This window comes from Littorina saxatilis, linkage group LG11 (genome assembly GCF_037325665.1).
Source record: "Littorina saxatilis isolate snail1 linkage group LG11, US_GU_Lsax_2.0, whole genome shotgun sequence".
Lineage (NCBI taxonomy): Eukaryota > Metazoa > Mollusca > Gastropoda > Littorinimorpha > Littorinidae > Littorina > Littorina saxatilis.
In genome coordinates this window covers 7668852-7674848 of record NC_090255.1, presented here as the reverse complement: position 1 = coordinate 7674848, position 5997 = coordinate 7668852, and the positions used below count along the sequence as shown (strand labels likewise).

Genomic DNA, 5997 nt, shown 5'->3' with positions numbered 1-5997 from the left:
ACAAACAAACAAACAAACAAACAATCACACAAATAAAGTTAAAGAGAAAGAAAGCATAATAAGGGGACAATCACACAAACAGGAAAGGAACTCATACAATCCGCCTGTATATTCTCACCCTCAGTCCACGCACAAACACCTCAGACAAAAAGAGTTATATAACATCACAATAAGAGAGACACTACCGCTGAAAAAGAGAATGTGTTAACAAGTCTTATATTATAACATCACAATAAAACACTTAACAAACAGACACATAGACACATGTATACACTCTCTCACACACACACACACACAAGAAAATCGAAACAAAAAAAGTTTGCCGTGACCAGGATTCGAACCTGGGTTATCGCGGCCACAACGCGAGGTCCTAACCACTAGACTATCACGGCTTGTGAATATGTTTGCTGCCGTAGTGTATACAATTGTTCCACACCTGCAGTTTTCCCATATGTTGAAGATCTTATATTCAGGTTTGTGACCCGAAAAAAAATTGATTAAAAACAACAGACAATAGTTTAAACAAATAGGGTGGTGTGTTTAAAAAGCCTCCCTGTTGAATGAAAATAACTGCGTTCACTAGTTGAACACAAAATTATGTCAAAGTTGTTGTGTTTGTATGTGAAACATTACATAACAATAACAATAACAATAACAATAAAAACACTTTATTGTCTATTAAAATGTTACATAAAAATGGAAAATGTTCTTCGGCACACCCTGCCTGCCTGTAAACGATTATAACAAGAAATTCCTCCGAGGTAGGAAAAACACCCCCGTTGGTCAAAGGGAAATAACCATTCTCACTGCCACCAACTGAGAAGGTTATTTCCCTTTGACCATTAATATGTGCCTCTATAAGTCCTTGTAGAATCTTAATCCACCAATAACTCCCTAACCGTCTGTTTGACTGGTCCCAATTTTTGTAAGGACCGTCTCAGGAATGTATAGAACCTGTTCACCAAGTTTGGTGACGATCGGTCCGTTCATTCTTGAGATCTATATGCGAACACAAACACACAAACACTGACATCGAGCGAAACCTATACACACCCCTATACCGGGGGTGTAACAGCAATTGGACAAAAGGAAAACACACATAAAACATAATACATAGGTTCACGTATGTAATAACAAGCACACCTATCAAACTTCCAATAACACTGACCTAAAGTGTTGTCCGTGTCATCTTTACATTGAATAAATTTACAAATAAAATCTAAATAAGGTCACAGGTCTATTACGACTATCACAATCAACTATGATATTGCACTATACAAATTTACCCTCTCCTATCACAGGAGTTGGGTTTCACAGCAGAGCAATCACATTACGAATATCACAGATTAGGATTTGTAAACTGATCAATAATGTACACTGCTCATAGAAGCAATCACACACACACAGACACACAGACACACAGACACACACACACACACACACACACACACACACACACACACACACACACACACACACACACACCTTCACACATTTTTCCCCCTGCTGACCAGCCTCTACGTGATGCGAGAAGAATGTAAAATGGTGATTGCGGAAGGAAGGAATGCCTTTTTAAACTGTTTTTTTTGAGTGCCAAAGGGACCTTATAACGTTTACCTGAAGGGAGAATGTCAAAACAAGGCTTGAGAGGATGGATCGGATCACGGACAATTTTGATAGCTTTCCGCTTAATGGCAGCTTGGTAGAGACTGGTCAGCTGTTGTTGGGGTTGCCCAACAAGTTTGCTGGCCGTCGCAAAAATGTGGTGCAGTTTAGCTTTGGTTTTTTACATACCATGTCACAATGTTAAAAGTAAGAATGCTTTTAATCAAACTGCGATACACAAGTTCCATAACACTTTGGTTGACATTCAAATATTTAAGCTCCCTGAGAAGAAAAAGTCGCTGCTGAGCTTTCTTAAAAACAGCATGAACATGATCACTTAAAGTCAGCTTATTGTCAAGTGAAACCCCAAGATATTTGAATGTGTCCACAAGTTCAACTTCCTTCTCGCTTATTCTTACTTTTTTGGGACAAAACACATCACTCTTTCCTCCCGGAAAATCTTTTCTTTTGTTTTGCCTACATTCAACTGCAAAAACTGGCCTTGAACCATTCATTAAGTAAATCAACTTGGGTAACATATTTTGACAAGGTTTCTTCGTCCTTCAGACGCCCAACGAGGGCCATGTCGTCTGCATATTTAATACGGGCTAGAACTGGATCATTTAAAAAAAAAAAAGTTGTTTGTGTAAATTGAAAAAAGTACAGGAAAAAGAACACAACCTTGTGGGGCCCCGGTATTTAAAACAATTTTGTCTGATAACACAGAATGACCGAACAAACGAGTACTGAGACTGACGCATGATCTCTTTAAGTGTTTATTTGGACATTTCATCAACTGTAGAAACGCCGGTGAACATACTACAAATCAAAGCAAGAAAATGTTTCGTTCATGTTGCGTCAGTAGGGTGATCGTCCTGATCTTTTGTTCACAGACACGCTTATTATTCTGGTTGTGAGAATGTGAACTGTGAACACCTTGAACGTTTTAGAAAGGCTTTTAAAGTGGGGTATGTTTTGTGGTAAGAGAAAAGGACTAATTTCAATACGAAATTAGTGTCACAATCCTCTCTCCGGAGAGTCGACACCCTAATTTCTAATTATCACATCTTTGGAGAAACAGGAGTTGTCTTTCTCTCTTTAATGTACACACACACACACACACACACACACACACACACACACACACACACACACACACACACACACACACACACACACACTCACCAAAGAAAATCGAATCAAAAAAGGTTTGCCGTGACCAGGATTCGAACCTGGGTTATCGCGGCCACAACGCGAGGTCCTAACCACTAGACTATCACGGCTTGTGAATAAGTGTGCTGCCGTAGTGTATACAATAGTTCCACACCTGCAGTTTTCCCATATGTTGAAGATCTTATATTCAGGTTTGTGACCCGAAAAAAAATGTGAATAAAAACAACAGACAATAGTTTAAACAAATAGGGTGGTGTGTTTAAAAAGCCTCCCTGTTGAATGAAAATAACTGCGTTCACTAGTTGAACACGAAATTATGTCAAAGTTGTTATGTATGTGAAACATTACATAACAATAACAATAACAACACTTTATTGTCTATTAAAATGTTACACAAAAATGGAAAATGTTCTTCGGCACACCGTTCCTGCTTGTAAACGATTATAACAACAATTGGACAAAAGGACAACACACATAAAACATAAAACATAGGTTCACGTCTGTAATAACAAGCACACCTATCATACTTCCAATAACACTGACCTAAAGTGTTGTCCGTGTCATCTTTACATTGAATAAATTTACAAATAAAATCTTTATAAGGTCACAGGTATTTTACGACTATCACAATCAACTATGATAATTTACCCTCTCCTATCACAGGAGTTGGGTTTCACAGCAGAGCAATCACATTACGAATATCACAGATTAGGATTTGTAAACTGATCAATAATGTACACTGCTCATAGACGCAATCACACACACACAGACACACAGACACACAGACACACACACACGCACAGACAGACAGACAGACAGACAGACACACACACACACACACACACACACACACACACACACACACATTGTTTTCCCTGCTGACCAGCCTCTACGTGATGCGAGAAGAATTTAAAATGGTGATTGCGGAAGGAAGGAATTACTTTTTAAACTGGTTTTTGAGTGCCAAAGGGACCTTATAACGTTTACCTGAAGGGAGAATGTCAAAACAAGGCTTGAGAGGATGGATCGGATCACGGACAATTTTGATAGCTTTCCGCTCAATGGCAGCTTGGTAGAGACTGGTCAGCTGTCGTTGGGGTTGCCCAACAAGTTTGCTGGCCGTCGCAAAAATGTGACCCTCCACTACGGAATGAGTCGCATGTCACCTTTGCATGATTTTCATATTTTTACATTTTCCTAAAGAATTTTTTATGCTCTATCCAGTGGTGAAAACCGTTTTACAAAAGAGCAAAAACTGTTTGAGTTATAAGCCTGTGACTAAGGTGACCCTCACACTGTTACCAGACACCCCCCGGCCAGGGGCGGACGAGGGGGGGGGGGGGTGTTCTGGGGTTTCCGGAAACACCACCCCCAGCCAAAAAATAAAAAAAATATTTGTGTGTGTTTTTTGGGGTTGAGTTTCAATGTTTGGGGTCTTAATCAGTGACAAAATCTGCTGCCTGAAACTGGTAATGATCATCCTCAGAATGCACCAGATTGCACCATTTTGCATCCTTTTTTTCAAAATTTCCCGGACCCCCCTAGCAAGCTAGGCGCTTCGCGCCTTCACACCCGTATCTTCACAATATAGTTTTGGAACCCCCCCCCCCCCCCCCCCCGCCCATAAAATGAACTGATCCGCCCCTGCCGGATTTACAGAACTGGATCATTTAAAAAAAAAATGTTTGTGTAAATTGAAAAAAGTACAGGAAAAAGAACACAACCTTGTGGGGCCCCGGTGTTTAAAACAATTTTGTCTGATAGCACAGAATGACCGAACAAACGAGTACTGAGACTGACGCATGATCTCTTTACGTGTTTATTTGGACATTTCATCAACTGTAGAAACGCCGGTGAACATACTACAAATCAAAGCAAGAAAATGTTTCGTTCATGTTGCGTCAGTAGGGTGATCGTCCTGATCTTTTGTTCACAGACACGCTTATTATTCTGGTTGTGAGAATATGAACCGTGAACACCTAGAACTTTTTAGAAAGGCTTTTAAAGTGGGGTATGTTTTGGTGGTAAGAGAAAAGGACTAATTTCAATACGAAATTAGTGTCACAATCCTCTCTCCGGAGAGTCGACACCCTAATTTCTAATTATCACATCTTTGGAGAAACAGGAGTTGTCTTTCTCTCTTTAATGTACACACACACACACACACAACACACAGACACACACACACACCAAAGAAAATCGAATCAAAAAAGGTTTGCCGTGACCAGGATTCGAACCTGGGTTATCGCGGCCACAACGCGAGGTCCTAACCACTAGACTATCACGGCTTGTGAAAAATGTTGCGTAGTTATAAATCAAATCGCTGTTTTACTAGCCACCTGCAGTTTACCCACAGCACAGCTGTATATAATATGGAAAATCTAATATTCAGGTTTGTGACCCGAATTAAAATTGATTAAACAAAACCAGACAATTGTTTAAACAAATAGGGCGGTGTGTGTAAAAAGCCTCTACTTCGAATGAACATATCTGCGTTCACTGGTTGAACACGAAAGTATTTCACCATGTTCTGTTTGTGTGTGCTCGGGCGCCAAAAGGGAAGTTAAACAGAACATGATCTCTTTTCGTGTTTCTTTGGAAATTCCATCAACTAAAGAAACGTGAACATAATAAAAAAGTCAAATAAAGACAAATGTATTCGTACATTTTGCGTAAGGAGGGTGATTTTCCCGATATATTGTTCACAGATACGCTTTTTATTCTGGTTGTGAGAATAAGAACCGTGAACACCTTGAACTTCTTAGAAAGGCTTTTAAAATGGAGTATGTTTTAGTGGTAGGTTAAACTACTGTTAATTAGATGAGCGAGAGTGTGCGGGGGGTGGGAGGGTGATGACATACTGTACATACAGGGACAGTTTGTGTGCGCGCCTGTGTGTGTTTTTAATCTAAGACAAATGTGACCCTCCACCACGGAATGAGTCGCATGTCACCTTTGCATGATTTTCATATTTTTACATTTTCATAACGAGTTTTTTATGCTCTATCCAGTGGTGAAATCCGTTTTAGAAAAGAGCGAAAACTGTTTGAGTTATAAGCCTGTGACTAAGGTGACCCTCACACTGTTACCAGACACTCCCCGGACTTATATTAAGCCTAGGGCAGAACCGCGCGAGGTGACATGCGACTCATTTCGTGGTGGAGGATCACAAATGTCGCCAATGTTTTTACAGAGTGACGTTAAATAAACGATTTTAAG

General features: G+C 39.9%; 3 non-coding genes across 3 annotated transcripts; all 3 read right to left on the bottom strand.

Annotated features, from left to right (window-relative positions):
• Positions 1-320: 320 nt before the first annotated feature.
• Positions 321-392, bottom strand: Trnah-gug (transfer RNA histidin (anticodon GUG)). Its single transcript has one exon. It is a non-coding gene; the product is annotated as a tRNA-His (tRNA).
• Positions 393-2816: 2424 nt separating this feature from the next.
• On the bottom strand, positions 2817-2888 carry Trnah-gug (transfer RNA histidin (anticodon GUG)). The gene has a single exon. It is a non-coding gene; the product is annotated as a tRNA-His (tRNA).
• Positions 2889-4994: 2106 nt separating this feature from the next.
• On the bottom strand, positions 4995-5066 carry Trnah-gug (transfer RNA histidin (anticodon GUG)). Its single transcript has one exon. It is a non-coding gene; the product is annotated as a tRNA-His (tRNA).
• Positions 5067-5997: the final 931 nt, after the last annotated feature.